We start from the raw sequence: 19,365 nt of genomic DNA on the forward strand, positions 1-19,365 counted from the left end.
TTTTGAAGACTCCACTTTGAGTTGAGTACACTTATAGTTATCTACTTTTGCCACATGAAAACAACTAAAGTTGTCGTATGTCAATTCAATGTAGGAGAAAAATTTGGGGACACCTGCATCTTGACTAATGGCATTAAATGCACTAGTCGTGGTTTATTAAAAAATAGAGTTGCCATAGGTGATCTTAGAGAAGTTGCCATTCAAGAATACTGATTGTGAACTTACTTGATAAAAAAATTGTAGGAGCTATAACAATGCTCAACGACATCCCGTGCATAGCTGCCGAAGGCAACTCTGAGGACATAGAAGAGACGTTCCACGAGCCCGTCAATGAGCCTGTCACGAACAATGCAGGGACAGTGTGAGAACTTGCCATCATTGCAACAACGACAACAAGAACACCATGACACACGAGCACGAGCAACGTCCAAACAGATGGGTCAACCACAAATACTGAAGTTCTGAGTGATGAAACTAATGACGAAATGCAAATGAGAGAAGAAGAAAAACAGTCTGAATTCATAATAACGCAGCCACCTTATTTTGGACAGAGGTTCACTTAATTTGAAGATGCGAGGAAAGACTACCATAGCTATGTCGTGTTAAATGGATTTGCCATAAACACAAAATACCATAGGAAGATAAAAGAAGCTCGGCAGTACAACAGAGGCGAGTTTAGGTGCTACAAGGCACGGAAAAACAAGAAAGCTAAAGGTGTCATGGGAGTCGTGCCGGAGCGGAGAAGAGGCATCACTGTCAAGACGCAATGCCCTGCCAGATTGAAGCTAAACATAGATGGAACCTGCTAGGTGGTCACTGAGTTTGTCTCCGAACACAACCACAATATGATAAAAGAAGTTTGACCTTCTAAAATTTCTGAGTGCCCATCGAGGATTTAGTTTCCAAGAGAAGAAATTCATAAAACTGTTGCACGACTGTAACGTAAGCACTTCAAGAATGGTCCAGATATTGTCCCTGATACACAACATAGATGGGAAACTAAGCGGCATGCCCTACCTCCTAGCAGACATCAAAAACGTGAAACCAAAGTACCGCAAAGAAAGCAAGTTGGCTAACGTGGAAGACACCATTGCATACTTCAAAGAGAAAGCAAAAGAAGATCCTGAGTTCTTCTTCATAATAAGACTCGATGATGAGGACCGTGTGAGGAACATGTACTAGGTGGACAGTGCAGCGAGGAGAGCATATAAGCATTACCGTGATTGCATTTCGTTCGACGTGACCTATCACACAAATATGTACAAGATGCCATGTGCTCCACTCATTGGAATAAATAACCACACCGAGTATTTGCAGTTCGACTACGGCCTTGTGCGGAACGAATATATCGACGGCTACACCTGGTTGTTCAAGACTTTCTTGGAGTGCATGGGTGGATTTGCTCTGATGAACATAATAATAGATCAGGACTTTAGCATGCTTGCATGCATAAGTGACGGCTTCCCCATGGCAGTTCATAGGCACTACATGTGGCATGTAATTAGGAATGCAGAAGGCAACAATGATGATATATGATGAAGTGACTGAGACTGAAAAGCTGGTATGAACTCTATCTATTTTGCTTTTGTAAATATGACTAGCTTGTTGACCCAGATTTAGCTTTGTTGTGAGAGAACCATGTTTGCAATGACAACTTAGAGATCATAGTTTCTAATGCCACTACAAGAATACCGTGTATGAAACAACACATCTTCTAGCAGAGGATGACCGAAACGAGCATTTCACTGGACTTGGTGCATGCCGGCGGCTGCAGCTGCTAGGTTGTCATGGATATATAAGCCTACACGTGTAAAAAGGCCCCATATTGGAATATTATGGAAAATGTATATACTGCAGACTACTTCATATATGCGGACCCCATATTGAATAGTCTATTGCAAGAGTTATAATATATAAGGAGGGGTCTAGTCTTAGTAGATTTCTGTATATATGGCAGTTTTGATGAGTTAGCAATCAATGTTCTCTGTTGCAATTTCACACCTTTCAGGAGTCTGATGGTCAGGTTATTTAGATGGAGTGAATAGCCTGCTAATGGTGACTTTGACGCCCAGCTCAAATACTAGATGTCGTGGATCTGTTGGGGAAGCACGTACACCTTGTTTTAGTGAGCAGGTAAATTAATAACCCACATTATTTCTTCCATGAGGATGTTGCTTTGATGCTGTTGATATGATTCAGAACACTGATAAATACTTCTCTCCACGCCTATTAATGTACTGATTGTTGTATGCTCTTACTATTATACACAGTCTTGCTAGCCTCTTCATCTAATAAACTCATCATAAGATATTGTACACATTTTCTTTGTCATTTGGTTATGTGATTGTCCTCTCATAGCATGAAGTTATTATATATGCACTTGGGTCAAGTCAATGTAGAGGATTCATCTATACCAAGTACTTATCTACTAATCCAAAAAAGTACTTATATACTACTGTTGTACATCATAGTGAAAATGAAACTGAATCCCAATAACCCACTTAGATGCAACCTACATCTGAGCTTTATGCGTCTTCATGTGTAAACATTCATATACTTGAGCTTCCAGCAAGCACACATATACATATACACCGTCAGCGCCAAACAAGGACATACTTATGCAAAGGAACGACATCGCCGAAGTGTGGACACACGTAGCAGCGGCAGCAAGCACATCAAATGACCTACGCACATCATCAAGAAATCATCCTGGTGAAAATACAGTTTTCATGGTTCAACAAGAGCTCAAGTTAAACAATGCGGACGTGATGAGTTGGGAGATGATGGTTGGACTGCATTGCCTGTGGCCGTCGAGGGATTCTATTATGATTGCAAAACAGAGGAGGCGCAGGTGGGAGGAGTGAGAAGGGACCATGATCTCGGGGAAAGAAAAAAGAATTGAGGAAGGATATCTGCAGCGTGGTTGTTGCGAGGATTGCGTGAGGATTTTACGGGGCTGGACTCGGCCACGTCATGCTTCGAGGAAGGCGTGAAAGAGGGGAGACGAACGATGACCAACATACCAGCACCGCCACAGACTTCCTTTTAACAGTTGAGATTTCATGTCATTGTTGTTGGGATCTATTGGATTCTTGTGGTTGTTAATTGGTAGGAAGCGCTTCTTACTTCGACAGAATAGGAACCCCTTCTTTAAGATTTTGTCATTCGTTAAGTAGATTCTCACTTTTTGTCTGTGTGCGGGTTTCCAAAGAAAGAAATATTCAATGCCATTCGGTGGTTCTCATTGTGCCAGTCTCTACATTTATAGTACATCACTGATTTTTACCTTCAACTAAGACTATTTACGTTGGGGTGATTATTTGTTTATTCCTTTATTGCTTAAATTAGCTCTAATCATTTTTCAGCCTCCTTTTCTGCTCTTATTCAACTATTTATGTACTCCTATCTCCCCAATGTAGTACCTATTGTTGTGTGTAATTTAGTGTGAGGCGCTGCACTCATCTGTTCCGGCACTGTTGGGATGGAGGCCAACATCATGGATGGTTGGAGTTAGGATTAGATTTGTCCAAGATACGACAGTGTTCATAGTCATGATTCTGGTAACTGTCTACGATCTCCATATCTTTACTGTTTGCGAAGAAGGAAATGCGAGTAATGTTCTTATTAGATGCTCTTGCCATTTGATTCGTAAATTGCTATACTGACCGCTGAGCTTTCGCCACTTTGATTCATAAATTGTTGAATTACCCATATGAACTCTTGCTGCCATGGTTCATATAAATTGCCGAATTTCCCATTATATCGCTTGCACTGTTCCATATGAGCAGTGTCTTTGTGCTTTTAACCCGTGAACTAACTAGGTCTATGTTATCAGTGGCTTGCTTTTAGGCCACAACCACATCTATTTTTTTTCTCCGAGCCTGTTTATGTTTGTTATGTGATCTGAAGTAGTATATTGAGTTGTAAGAGAATACTTCCAGGTGACAACTTTTATTTTCTATATAGTCGTAATCTAGCTGGGCGACCAATGTTTCTGAAGTAATGACCCTTTTAAGAAGTAAAGTTTCTTAATTGCTCGGCAACCTATCACTATTTGCATCATGTCAATCAATTGTGTATTAACATTTCATTTTGTTATTTTCATTGTAGATACACAAGATATATGGACGATTATACAGGTGTGTGGCAATTATACTTCAATGATGATGATGATGTTCAGGTTCATGATGATGATGATGATGGTGGTGTTCCGATTCATGATGATGATGATGATGATGGTTGTTTTCAGTTTTAGTTTGTAGGGATGTTGTTTCTGTTGGATGATGTTCCTTGCTTAAGTTTTAGTTAAGTTGTAGGGATGTTGATGGATGCTTTAGTTTAAGTTTCACTATGAAGAAAATATTTAGATTATGCACCACATTTGGATGGTATTCCTCCTGTAATATCAACTATTGTAGTCCAACAGTTCTTCTCAATATATGATTTCTTCCTCTCGTGAGTATTTGTTTTTTGCATATCTACATACTTGTCACAATTGTGTGTAGTGTTAATTTAATTGTTTGCAATATATAAAATATCATTCACATTTTATATGTAAAACACTTGAAGCGCTGCAATTCTTCGTTGCCAAGAAATGAGATTTGGATTCATGTACATTAACCACCAACATATATGTGTGTTGTAAGAGTTGGATTTATGTGTTGTACTCTTGCAACGGTCCCTTTTACCAACGGAAGTATAATCGTTGCATTATGTCCTAGCAACACTGGATAAGGCAACGCTTCCCAAACCGTTGGTAAAGACCCTAGCAACGCATATATGGACTTTTAGATACACAAAAATGCGTTGCTATAGGTGGGGTTCTGTTGTAGTGTGCCATAATAGATTTAGCTGAGAGCTTACAATGGTTTGTCTTGAATGCCAACATAGATTTTGAGATGACTATGATGTAGTATGATAGGATGGTATTCTTCTTTGAATGTTTCAAGTGGCTTGACTTGGCGCATGTTCATGCATGTAGTTGAAACAAAATCAACATAGCCTCTATGATGTTCGTGTTCATGATGATTTATATCCTGTTCATGCTTGCATTTAATGTTAGTCAAACTCATTGCATCTTGATGATTGTTGTCGCTCTCTAGTTGGTCGCTTCCCAGTCTTTTGCTGGCCTTCACTTGTACTAAGCGGAATACTGTTTGTGCATCCACTTCCATAAACCCAAAAGTTTTTCCATGAGAGTCCACCATACCTACCTATTTGTTGTATCTACCTGTCGTTCCAAGTAAATTTGCATGTGCCATTCTCTAAACCTTCAAGAAATAATATGTTTTGCATGCCCGAACCGCTCATGTGGTGACAGAGGGCTATTGGTATCTTCCATGCTAGGAGTTTTATCCTTGACATGTGTTTATTCACAACCATTCACGAGAAAGGGGCTGGTAATTGGAATGCCCAGTTCCACGCTTAAATCGAAAACATAATTGTAAAACAAGACTCCCCCCGGATTGATGTTAGTATGGATGGTACCCGAGGATTCGGCTACGGCCTTGTGCAGAACGAATATATCGACGACTACACCTGGTTGTTCAAGACTTTCTTGGAGTGCAAGGGTGGACTTGCTCCGATGAACATAATAATAGATCAGGACTTCAGCATGCATGCATAAGTGACGGCTTCCCCACGGCAGTTCATAGGCACTACAGGTGACATCTAATTAGGAATGCAGAAGAGACACTAAGACTATTCTTTGCTGACCATCCAGAATTGCACAAGGCTTTCGAGTTGTGTGTCAACCACAGCTTGACCGCGAAGAGTTTGAACAGAGCTGGGCAGATATGATTGAAAAGGACCAAGTTCAGGAAAATGGGACACTACAGAACCTATGGGAGAAGCGGATGTACTCGATGCCAGCCTACTTTATGAAGTTCTTCTACCCATTCCTACAAACTACACAACATAGTGAGGGTTTCAATGCTGTTTTGAAGTTTGCTAAGGAGTATTCAGTCCTACAAACGAGACACTACACGGCCTATGGGAGAAGCGGATCTACTCGGTGCCAGCCTACTTTACCCGAGCTCCGGAAACTCTTTGCTGCAGTTTGCTAAGGAGTATTCAGCTTTGCAACAGAAAATATTAGGATCGAAGGTGCAGCAAGAAGCAAACTGATACATCTCCATCGTATCTACTTTTCCAAACTCTTTTGCCCTTGTTTTGGACTCTAATTTGCATGATTTGAACGGAACTAACCTGGACTGACGCTATTTTCAGCAGAATTGCCTTGGTGTTATTTTTGTGCAGAAATCAAAGTTCTCCAAACGTCTTGAAAATTTACGGGGAGCAGTTTTGGAAAATAAGAAAAATATATGCGCCAAGTTCCACCTCAGGGGGTGGGCCAGTGGGCCACAAGCCCTGGCTCCGCCACCACCCCCCTGGTGGCGGTGGGCAGGCTTGTGGGGCCCAAACGGCTGTGCCGCCCCCAATTCCAGCTCTATAAGATCCCTTTCGTCCCAGAAAAAATAAAAGGAGAAGTTTTCGTCGCGTTTACAATACGGAGGCGCCACCACCGCGTGTTCTTCATCTGGAGGGCAGATCTGGAGTCCGTCTTGGGCTCCGGAGAGGGGAAATCGTCGCCATCGTCACCATCAACCTTCTTACCTCTCCAATTCCATGAAGCTCTTCATCGTTCGTGAGTAATCTATTCGTAGGCTCGCTGGGCGGTGATGAGTAGGATGAGATCTATCATGTAATCGAGTTAGTTTTGATGGGGATTGATCCCTAGTATCCACTATGTTCTGAGATTGATGTTGCTACTACTTTGCCATGCTTAATGCTTGTCACTAGGGCCCGAGTGCCATGATTTCAGATCTGAAATTATTATGTTGTCACCAATATATGTGTGTTTTAGATCCGATCTTGCAAGTTGTAGTTACCTACTATGTGTTATGATCCGGCAACCCCGGAGTGACAAAGACCGGAACCACTCCCGGTGATGACCATAGTTTGAGGAGTTCATGTGTTCACCAAGTGCTAATGCGTTGGTTCGGTTCTTTATTAAAAGGAGAACCTGAATATCCCGTAGTTTCCTTTTGGACCCCGCTGCCACGGGAGGGATGGACAATAGATGTCATGCAAGTTCTTTTCCCTAAGCACGTATGGCGACACACGGAATGCATGCCTACATCGCATTGATGAACGGGAGCTAGCCACATATCTCTCCGTGTTATAGTTGTTGAATGATGAATATCATCCAAACAAATCACCGACCCATTGCCTACGAGTTTGTCCTACTACTGTTACTTGTCTTGTTCTGCTGCTGCTTCTACTACTATTGCTACTGCTATTACTTGTCTTGCTCTGCTGCTGCTGCTACTACTGTTGTTACCAATTTTGCTCTACTGTTGCTGCTACTATCGCTTGCTACTGTTGCTACTTGCTACTGTTGTCACTACTGCTGTTCCTCGCCGCTGCTATTGCTCGTTACATTGCTGCTACCTGCTACAATCTTGATTCGCTGATCGTTGACGGGAACTGACAATTTCCGTCAACGAGGCAACTTGGCGCCATTGATACAATCGTTAGGAATAGTCTGCCGTCAACAGATCGTTTCTGACACCGTTGTTATCATACTACTTTGCTACTGATACTTTGCTTGTAGATACTAATCTTTCAGGTGTGGTTGAATCTGACATATTCGGCCGCTAATACTTGAGAGTATTCTCTCACCTCCTGTGTGGCTAACCAACAAATTTGGGTCGAATACTCTACCCTCGAAAACTGTTGCGAACCCACGCGATGGTGGGCCATCAACAACATTCTTCTAGTTTTGTTGTCGGGGAGTGCTAGCAGCATTCTTCTGGTGCCGTTGCAGGGGAAGGTTTGTTGTCATCAACATTCGTCTAGCCATCGCCAGAGATTGCAATCACAAACACAACCCTTAAGCAACCTAAATTTCTCACATACTTGCCAACGGAGAGGCAAATGAGCAAAATATACACAAATAAGATCTTTGTAAAGTAAGTATTTTGCTTGCACGATCCTTAGTTGACAAAAGAATGGCAGAATGCGATCACAACCATAATTAATAAAAAATAGAAATGTGTGAAAGAAACATGCTACACGCATTTTGGTTTTTGAAAAAAGAGTGTTCAAATAACAGAACGCAATACCGTGGATGATCAAACAAAGCTGCCATGCTAGAATGATCAATATTGGCAACATGAAAAAGTGGAGTGCAAAAATGTGGCTAGATATGAGACAAGAATAATAGTTGCCATGTGTGATGTTGTGTGAGTGCAATCTAGATGGTAGTATAATTGCCATGTGTAAACTGGTTTGCGTAGAGATGTAGTTTGTAATTTATAATTAAAATGTGTTTCATGTGAAGACATCAACTATGATTGCCACACGATGAAGTTGTCGCAGTTGCCATGTTAAAACATCCATAATTGCCATGTGCATAGCAGTCTGTTTGCCATGACAAATGCACAAGAGAGTTGCCACCGCTGACCCTACTTTGATATAGCTCATGCACCTAGTAGATTCACATATGCAAAATGGTGTACGAACGACAAGAAATGCATAAGACAATATGTTTCATCACAATTTGTGATGCAATTGCCATGTGGAAACGATAGAAAACTATACCGTGCCTTGTATCCTGTGTTTGCCATGTTCAATTTAGTATGATTTCTAATTTATGTCCTACTATGAAAGAATAAAAAACTAATAAAAAAGGGAGTGAGGAACTAACGACCACAAATCATGCAGGTTCCAAGAAAAAATAAAGCGGTCCACCTCGTACACAACTTTTCAGGTTGACGATTGGGCATTCAAGGTGTCCAGTCTGAGGGACATGTTCGATTCGGAAACACAAGATTCGAACAAGGATAGAAACTACTTTGTGAAGGACGCTGTAACAGAAGGTGAGTAGGGATGGCAATGGGTACTCATTACCCACATACCATGTGGATAAAAACCCTATTAGAGTAAGGGTATGGGACAAAAACTTACCCATGGGTATATAAATAGGAAAATCTGAAACCGATCGGGTAAAGCGGGTATGGGATCATATAACACATACCCATATACCCATGTATCCATATAAAATCTATATAAACTCAAAATTATCTCTACAATCTACACTATGTCAATAATTTATGAATTGAAGGTGTATGCCTATGTGTTGTTGTTTATGACTATATGATGTTGTTTTAAAAATATGTGTTGTAGTTATAATCTATCTTTGTTAAATATAGAATACAATGCATTTTATAACTATAAGTTATTTAAATTGATGTTTGCAAATATGGGTAATTTTCCCCGCGGGTACCCGTCTACCCTGTCGGGTAAAGGGTATGGGAAAAAATTGTACCTGTTGACGGGTATGGGTAAGGGTGATGGGTATTATCACACGGGTCGGGTAAGGGTATGGGGAGGCTCCACCCGTACCCATACCCTGTGGGTGTCATCCCTAAAGGTGAGTACTACCACGAATGTTGCAAGTTTGAATGGGATGGGATTGTGTGGGGCCACATACTCAAAGTTATGGAAAAGCACGTCATGAAGCATTTACCCCGCCATTTCATACGTCGCCGATGGACTTGGGACGTTAATGAGGCGTTGGGACTGCAAACATCGAATGTAGTATTGGCAATACATAAGGACAAACCGGAAGCAACAATGGACTCCATGAGGCACATGGTGCTGACTAGGGATTTTGTTGAACTAATAGATGATGCATGCATGAGCGATGAGATGGCTAGAATTGCACACAAGCACAGAAATGCCTTCAAGAGAGACCTTGAGGAGTTCAAGAAAAGGAAGGCTGGGGAGGCCTTACACAGATTCCTGCGTAGTTCAAAGGCAACTTCATGCATGGGTCCGCCGTATGAAAACTCAGAAGTAGGGTCAGGAGCATCAAACATGCACACGCATATCAGGAACCCGTCGTGCTCCGTCACGAAAGGGCGTCCAAAAGAAGTGAGATGTCAGGCACATATATTCAAGCAAAGCACAAAAACCAAGAAAAGGATGTGGGAACCCATAGGGAGATATACACGGGTTGGACTTGCGGTTAGATAAATTTTGCAGCACAAAAAATGTTGATGGTTTAGAAAAATGTCACGACTACTTGACTTTTCTTACATATAATTGCCATGTATCTTGCATAAAATTTTGCAACAGAAAATTAGCAATGTAGATGCTGGTAAAAATGCCGTGGCGTAGAAACACATGTTGCATTTACCGGGGGGATTTATCGTGTGGAAAACTGTCCGAGCATTTTGTCAGTAATGAATGACAAGTTGTGTAGTGAAGTTCACTACCATATGTGAACAGTTGCCATGTATGAGAACTACAGTTTCCATTTATGAAAAAATTGAAGTTGCCATGTATGGACAACTATTGTTGCCATGTATGAATAACTGCGATTGCCATGTATGGACAACTGTATTTGCCATGTATGGGTAATTGTAGTTGCGATGTATTATGTGACTCTAGTTACCATTTGTGCTTAGATGCAAGCATCTTGTTTTTTTTGGACTGCACTTGTATATCAAAACTACATGTGTCATGTATAAAAATAGTTATATGAAAAATCTATTCTATACAGAACCAACATATTTATGTATGTACAAATCGTTGCATCAAAATAACTGTCGTGTGATCGTACAGTGCATGCCACATAGACACACACATAACAAAGGAAGATGACCAATAGTCATCATTCCTTCTAAATGATGTACCGGTGCACACAAACATCAATTTTGAACATCACTACGAACTTTCGCAAACACAAGCTAAAACACATAAGGTGCTAGTTATCATAATTAAAACAGATTCGATTGCACACTTATATTACAAGATAAGGGAATGCATGCAAGCCATCGCTCAAAACTACGGTTACGGTGAAAGACATAACGTAGCACGCGCAAATAAGCTTTCGAAGCCGAGCAGACAGTACCTTACATTCATACAACACAGAATGTAAGGCGTGGGGGTATAGCCACTACATGATCACTTGTACTTCTTGCACGCGGTTTTGACAGCTCTGTCGATGAAATCCCGGGCTTAAGGCCACTTGTTGAAATCTCCATTCGTCACCCAGTTCCACACCAATATTTTACGGAGCTCGTCAACACTTTCCTTTGAGATGGACTTTCTTCCTTCCCACATTGTGAGGTATTCCAACACGTAGTATGTGCAGTCATACGTGCTGCAAAAAAGTAACATTCAATAAAACTGAGGATCATTTTAGTAAAAGGACAGAGAATGCCATTGCGTATATGGTGCCTCCTTACCTGTTGCCTTGCTTATCGGTCAGGACATACTCGATTGGAAAGTGGATGATCTGCACCTTTGAGCTTTTGTAATGACGGTTCCACATTTCCTTGAGGTTGCTCACAAAGAATTCAGCATGGGAAGTGAGGCTGGTATCATCTCATGAGCGAAGTGAATCAAGCACCTGGAACCGTTGGTGCTTGAGGTCAAGGCATATGGTGTAGTGGTAACCGCAATTATCGATAGAGTTTTCTGGCGCGAGGTGTTGGAACATGGGGAACATGAGCTACAACAGGGAAAAAAAGGGGGGAGTGTTAACATGGAAAAGCATGTGGGTAGAGTTGCCATGTGGTATGCAACAAAGTTCCCAAAAAACTACATGAAGGAACAAGTGCGATGCTGATCATCTTTTAAAACATGTCGAAAAAAGAGAAGTTGGTGCCATCTTGTGTGTGAAAATGGCTTGCAGTTGCCATGTGCAATTGCAAATAGTTGCCATTATGCAGTACTCATGTTGCCATCAGTTTACATAAATAAAATGCCAAAAAGCGAAAATAGATAAAAATGTATCTACGAGCTATAACAACATGTATTAGACAGAAAAACAAAAAACAGCGAGGGAAAGCACTCAGAAATTGTTTCAATGTGAGCTTCGAATCACCATGTGCTGCGAAATTTTCCTGATAATGAAATGGTGGAAGTCCCTGTGCCATATTTTGCTCGTCACATTGTAGGTCATGATGATCTTGTCGACACAAATGTCCATATGGTTCTTGATGTAGACGATCCCACAAGCAACTACATTATACGACATTTTACCACTCGGCCTCACACACTCAGCTAGATCACCAAGTTTAATATACGTCGAATCACATTGAATGATTTAAGTTCTCTCCAAACATGAGTTGTATGAAAATGATTTTACACGAAAGAAAATAAATCTTCGAAAATATACAATTAAAAAAAAATATGCATGAACAAGAACACGGTCTATGGGTGGGTTTGTATGGTGCATTACTCTTTCAGCTGCTTCATGCATTTGCTCCTCGCCCTCGCATTACCGAGACGCTTGACAATATCGTATAGAAGAGTGTGCTCCCTGGTAGACCTCAGCTCGGTCTGGCAATCGTCAACTATTAGTGCGTGAATGTCCCTCGCCTGCTTCACGGAACCAAGTGTTGCGGTTCTGATGATGTCATCAGGCACTAAGTCAGCAGGGTCAGCAGAGCTCGGTTGCTTGATTGCACAAAAACCTCTTCTTAATAGCATCTTGCTCAATCCTGTGGTAAGCTTCTTCGACTGATGGCGAAATCACCTCGGGAGTTGTCGTAAAAAGGTACACAAGAAAATAAATAAACAAACGTATAAAGTTGCCATTTCAGCAGAAAAAATGCCGTGTTTGTGTAACTGCACTTGACATGGACACAATACGAAAGCAGCAAAAATGGGTCATCAAACTACATTTGCCATGTAAATAATGTAGTTAAAACATTGACCAAAATAACAACAACAAAAAGAATGGAGTTGACACTCAAGGTTAGGTAGCAAAAATTCCATCAACAACACATAATATTATCCATCACAAATTCAAACATAGTTTGCCATGTGAGATCATGGAAATCTGCCATGTAGAAGGAACTAAAATTGTCATATTACATTACAAATAATGACCACGTGAGATCGAAAGTAAGAACGGGAAGAAAATAGCAACAAAAGACCGGAGTTTCCATGCAAAGTTAACTACAAATGCCATATATAACATATAAGATTTGCCATCGAATATGAAACATATTTTGCCGTGAAGATCGAAAAATAAAAGAAAACGTGAAACATATAATTTACCTTGCACTATAGGGTGTGCAAACTTCATTGCCTTTCGACCATCAAGGATGGGTTGCGCCATCGTCGGGGCCATGCAATCAGGAAAAGAAAAAGCAACCGTCTCGGGATCAATTGCTGGTTCATCCTGACTGCAATCTATACCAAGGTTGCAACTTGGTGGGGTGAAATCCATGGGTGCCTCTCGTGCGGCTCGGATGGGTTCCACATAAACTGATTAGCAGAATCTAGAGGTGAAAGCTGAACAAACATGCCACTATCGAATGTTGCACGCAAATCAGGCTTATTGGTAGGATGAGGCAAGCTGTCGATGATTCCAATCACATCTTTCTTGCCTATCTTCTTGTTATGACTGTAGGGTACACCAACGTTAACAGGAATCTTGGAGGTTTGCAGATTCAAATTGGGGTCCTTATGGGTCGTAAGGGGTGCCGTCGACTGTGTACGTGCAACTCCATCAGTAGAGTCCTCCTTACTGCTAGCAACTCCCAAAATCCAAACTTCCATCATCCCCATTGGCTTGCTTTCCTAGAAAGGTGGGATAGAGTGGAAGCAGACACAAAACTCGTGTCAGGTATGCTTTTAACGACCTCCACTGCAGTAGATGCCTTTGTAGGATTCTTGCGGGGGTTGTGCCTAGGAGGCAGGCGAGCTCTCAAAACCTTTGCTGGAGCAGCGTGGGCAATGGGAGCTGATGTAGGAATTGTGTGGTGGAACTCGTCCGTGGATGTCATGTGATCAGGAATTTCACCGGCAACACCTTCCTTTGTGGGCATAGCAGTACCAGTAGCCTCACGTGTCGAGTCCGTACCAGATCAGCGGGAATCTTCCTTGCTAAATATAAGCTCTGGCTCACTCACTTCATCACTTGCGAGCAGCTAGATGGGATAGTGGTAGCATCCCTCATTGACAGCAGCGTAGGCACAACCTCAACAGTCCTCACACACACTAACTCGTCGCTGCCAGATAGTCATGAAATACCAATTGTTCCACTTGTAGTATGTACCTCTACAGTTGGCACAGATAAATGCTTACGTGCATCACAACTAGTAGCAACGTTTGGCATAGCGGCATCAGGTTTATTAACTGGCGGCATTTGTATGTCCACATTGCCGGACGTCACCAACTTCGAGGGAATGCGTTCTAATGGGTCTTTTTTAGTAGCTTTAGTCGATCGTGAGACAGTTACCCTACAAAAAATGTGCAACGAACATATACTAGTAAAAAAGAAACACGTATGAAATAAAATGTGGTTGAAAGAAACAAGTAATTGCCATGTATTCTAACATAGAAATTCGTAGTTGATATGGAAGAGTTAGTAAATGTATGTCAAACATGAAGTTCAATGTGTGATGCATGCTAGTTTCCATGTGAGCAAGCTAGTGTCTGCCATGTATCGTAGGTAGAAGTTGCCATGTTGGAACATTTAGAGTTGCCATGTGAAGGTCATGAAGTACAATGTGTGATGCATGCTAGTTGCCATGTGTGTAAGCTAGTATCTTCCATGTATGGTAGGTAGAAATTGCCATGTGTTGCGGAACGTCGAATAGGAAACAAACAATTTCCGATGCTCACCAAGATCAATATATGGAGACTAATGATGACCCACAAGTGTAGGAGATCTTTCATGGTCCTTTCGATAAGTAAGAGTGTCGAACCCAACGAGGAGCAGAAGGAAATGACAAGCGATTTTCTGTAAGTTATTCTTTGCAAGCACTGAAATTATCGGGAACAGGTAGTTTTATGATATAGTAATTCGTAATGGGTAGCAAGTAAAAAATGTAGCAAAGGTCGAGCAAGGTGGACCAATCCTTTTTGTAGCAAAGGAAAAGCATGAACAAAGTCTTATATAAAGCAAAGTGCTCCCGAGGACACATGGGAATTTATGTCAAGCTAGTTTTCATCATGCTCATATGATTCGCGTTCGTTATTTTGATAATTTGATATGTGGGTGGACCAGTGCTTGGGTGTTTCCCTTACTTGGACAAACAACCCACATATGATTAACCTCTCTCGCAAGCATCCGCAACTATGAAAGAAGAATTAAGATAAATCTAACCATAGCATGAAACATATGGATCCAAATCAGCCCCTTACGAAGCAACACATAAACTAGGGTTTAAGGTTCTGTCACTCTAGCAACCCATCATCTACGTATTACTTCCCAATGCCTTCCCCTAGGCCCAAATAATGGTGAAGTGCCATATAGTCGATGTTCACATGACACCACTAGAGGAGAGACAACATACATCTTATCAAAATATCGAACGAATACCAAATTCACATGATTACTTATAACAAGACTTATCCCATGTCCTCAAGAACAAACGTAACTACTCACAAAGCATATTCATGTTCATAATCAGAGGAGTATTAATAATCATTAAGGATATGAACATACAATCTTCCACCAAATAAACTTACTAGCATCAACTACAAGGAGGAATCAACACTACTAGCAACTCACATGTACCAATGTGAGGTTTTGAGACAAAGATCGTATACGAGAGATGAACTATGGTTTGGAGAGGAGATGGTGATGATGAATATGTTGATGGAGATTGACCCCCTCTCGATGAGAGGATCGTTGGTGATGACGATGGCTTCGATTTCCTCCTCCGGGAGGGAAGTTTCCCCCACGGAATAGCTCCGCCGGAGCTCTAGATTGGTTCTGTCGAAGTTCTGCCTCGAGGTAGCGGCGCTTCATCCCAAAAGCTCTGATATGATTTTTTATAGGTCAAAACCCTTCATATAGTAGAAGATGGGCACCGGAGGCCTGCGAGGGTACCCACAAGCCTGCAGGGCGCGACCAGGGGGTAGGGGGCGCCCCTTGGCTTGTGACCTCCTAGTGGGTCCCCTCCGGTATTTCTTTCGCCCAATATTTTTTATATATTCCAAAACATTTCTCCGTAAAATTTTAGGACTTTTGGAGCTGTGCGGAATAGGTCTCTTAGATTTGCTCCTTTTCCAGTCCAGAATTCTAGCTGTCGGCTTTCTCCCTCTTCATGTAAACCTCGTAAAATAAGAGAGAAAAGGCATAAGTATGTACCAAAATGTTTATTAACAGCCCATAATGCAATAAATATGGATATAAAAGCATGATGCAAAATGGACGTATCAACTCCCCCAAGCTTAGACCTCGCTTGTCCTCAATCGAAAGCCGAGATCGATAAATATGTACACATGTTTAGAGATAGAGGTGTCGATGATACGTCCAAGCGTATCTATAATTTATGCTTGTTCCATGATCTTTTGGGTGACATTGTTATATGTTTTCTACACTTTTCTATATTTTTACACATATTTGGACTAACCTACTAACTCAGTGCACCCAGTGCCAGTTTCTGTCTGCCGATGTCTTTTTTCAGGGGCCTTTACCCAATTTTCGGGAGCCCCAAAAATCCCGAGAAAAATATATATAAATTAGCGCACCAGAAGCTTCAAGAAGCACGAAAGGGGGCCAGAGGGGAGCCAGGGGCCACCCATGCGACCTGTGGGCGCGGCCCACCCGTAGGCCACGCCAAGAGGCCGTCTGGGTGGGACCCACGCCCTCTGGGGCCCTCCTTTCGCCTTTATTTGCCCCTTGACGAGGAAACCCCTATACAGGATCGAGAACCACAAATTTCTCCGTCGTTCCGCCGTGACACCGCTTCCGAGATCGGGAGAGTCAGGAGACCTCTTCCCGACACCGTGCCGAAGGGAGGATTGACCTCCGGGAGCTTCTCCACCGCCATGGACGCTTCCCGGACGTGTCATGAGTAGTCCTCCTTGGACCATGAGTCCATGACCAGTAGCTATGTGATGTCTTCTCTCCAATCTTTTGCATCAATGGTTAGTCCTTCTGAGCTGCCCTACATGATCAAGGCATCTATGTAATTATCTTGCTAATTCTATGCTCGGTTTGTTGGGATCCGATGGATTATGAGATTATGTTCAGATTGTTATGAGTTATATATTTGATTATCCTTTTATATTATGTTCTTTAGTGATTCATGCATGTTCTCCGTTGCTATTTATTGCTTTGGACGAGTAGTAGATTGTAACTCCAGGAGGGAACATTATGCATGATTGCGGGTTCATGCCCCTCGATGTCTAGCTTGAGTGACAGAAACATGAGACTAGGGGATGTGCTGTTGCCACGAGGGAGAACACAACGGTGCTTGTGACCAGAGTTGCAAGGATTGTTTACCTTACGCATAGTTCACTAATGCAGTTTCCGTTGCTTTGAGTTTACACTTTGGGTGGGGCTCGCAACTTAATACCGGCGAGATGTTTTGGATAGATATCTCAACGTGGATGATTAGTAAGTAGATGATGATGAATAAATGGTCTACTTGTCTTGGCGTAGTGCCCATTACTATTGAGCCTCTAACTTTCAGGAAGCATAATTAGCATTGCGGTGCATTCATAATTCTGTCAATTGTCGAGCTGTAATTTGTTTACCCAATGATAGTTGTTTATCGTCTTTTGGGAGAGAGACATCACTAGTGAACATCATGTGACTCCGGTCCATATCACCACCATTGCTTACACCTCCATCATTTACTTCTTTCATTTACTTTTCCGTTGCAATCACTATTACTATTCTCGCTTGTGTTTTGATCCTTTGCAAACTACAAGGCCGGAGATATTGACAACCTCTCTGTACTCGTTGGGAGCAAAGTTATTTGTTGTGTGTGCAGGTCCACGTCTTCTGCTAGCGTGAGGGTGGGAGACACCTACTTGTTGAGCCTAGGAGTCTCCGTGTAAGGGAAATCTGCTGCTGACTACATCTCAACCTTCCACGTGGGGTAACCAACGAGGAGCGAGAAGTATATACATCATCTCGTCATCAAGCAAAGTTTTCTGGCGCCGTTGCCGGGGACTCCAGTCTTCATGATAGGGGAGTTGCACGCTATCTTTTACCTTTGCTTTTTAGTCTTGTTAGTTTGCTTTCTAGTTTTTGCTTTAGAGTCTTATACCAAAAACCACAAAAAATAGTTACTTTAGAGCATCTCTAGTGGCTTGTCTAAATTTCATTGTCTATATCTTCATATAGACAATTGTGTAAATGAATTTTATTTTAGACAACCTCAGTTTTTCACTCGAATGTGTAAATTTGATAGTCTATATTTCAGATCCACCCTGCAGCAATATTCAGATCCACCTTGCAGCAATATTCAGTAGTAGCAGCAATATAGAGAGGAGAAAATACACAGCACTCTGCCAATACACCGCAGCCGCCGCCCCAGCCGCTCGCTCGCGCTCGCTGCTGGCACCACTCGCGCTCACGGCCCCCCGCCGCCGCTCGCAGCCGCAGCCGCCGCTCGCTCACCCTAGCTGCCGCCGCCGCTCGCTCGCTTGCTTGCGCACATCATCGCTCGCGCCCTCGCAGCCGCCGCCGCTCGTGCCCTCCCCTGCTCGCGTCCTCGCGCCCTCGAAGCCGCCGCCACCGCTCGCGCTCTCGCATCCTCCTTGTCTCCAACTGCTCCAGATGGGCGCGAGAGAGAGCTCGCGAGAAGCAGCTCTGGTTTGGACATCGTCGCTCGGTTGTCCAAATGTGGACAATGGGTAGCGATTTTGATGGATGTCTAAAATTTAGACTAGCAGATACACGAGTCGCTGGAGGCATTTTTTGACCTGTGGTAGTCTATATTTGGTTTAGACAATGAGATACACTAGCCACTAGAGATGCTCTTACTATTAGTTGTCTAGCATGTTAGGATTTGGTGCTTTAGGGAATATGAGGTCCTAGATTTTCATCAAAGGGTTGGAGAAGATGTGAAGAAAGCTTGGGATAGAACTTCTAAAGTACATAAAAGAATTATGCCTTAGATCCTTATCAAAATTGTGCTTAGAAATTATTGTCATGGTCTTTTTAGGTGGTGTCAACACTCTCTTGATATTAAAGCTGAAGGAAAAAATTTAGAGTGTGATGAGGCTAGAGCTCTTGATATTATACATAGTCTACCTAATTACTTTGTTTATTGATCATGGATTTGACACTATTATATATAAACTTGCTATCATTGAAAGAAGAATAGATGCTCTAGACTTAAGAGAAAGAGAGAAACCCATGGTTGATAAGAAACATATTTTGAAAATAGATGATGACCGGGAGCCTTTTGTTAGAATTAGCATCTTTAACCAAGACCTCCTTGCTTATTGTGATATTGGATCCACGGTCTACAATGCCAAAAGTTGTTTATGATTCTCTCTGGTTAGACATGGACAATTTTTCATCTTACCACGAACATGCTAATGGTAATATTTCTGAAATCCATGGAAAGGTAAATGATGTCCAGGTTA

The 19,365-nt window shown here is 42.1% G+C and overlaps 1 pseudogene; it reads left to right on the forward strand.

Annotated features, from left to right (window-relative positions):
• The first annotated feature begins 1,008 nt into the window (after nt 1–1,008).
• LOC123400848 lies at nt 1,009–18,631 on the forward strand (annotated as a pseudogene).
• Nucleotides 18,632–19,365: the final 734 nt, after the last annotated feature.

This window comes from Hordeum vulgare, chromosome 1H (assembly GCF_904849725.1).
Source record: "Hordeum vulgare subsp. vulgare chromosome 1H, MorexV3_pseudomolecules_assembly, whole genome shotgun sequence".
NCBI classification, from domain to species: Eukaryota; Viridiplantae; Streptophyta; class Magnoliopsida; order Poales; family Poaceae; genus Hordeum; species Hordeum vulgare.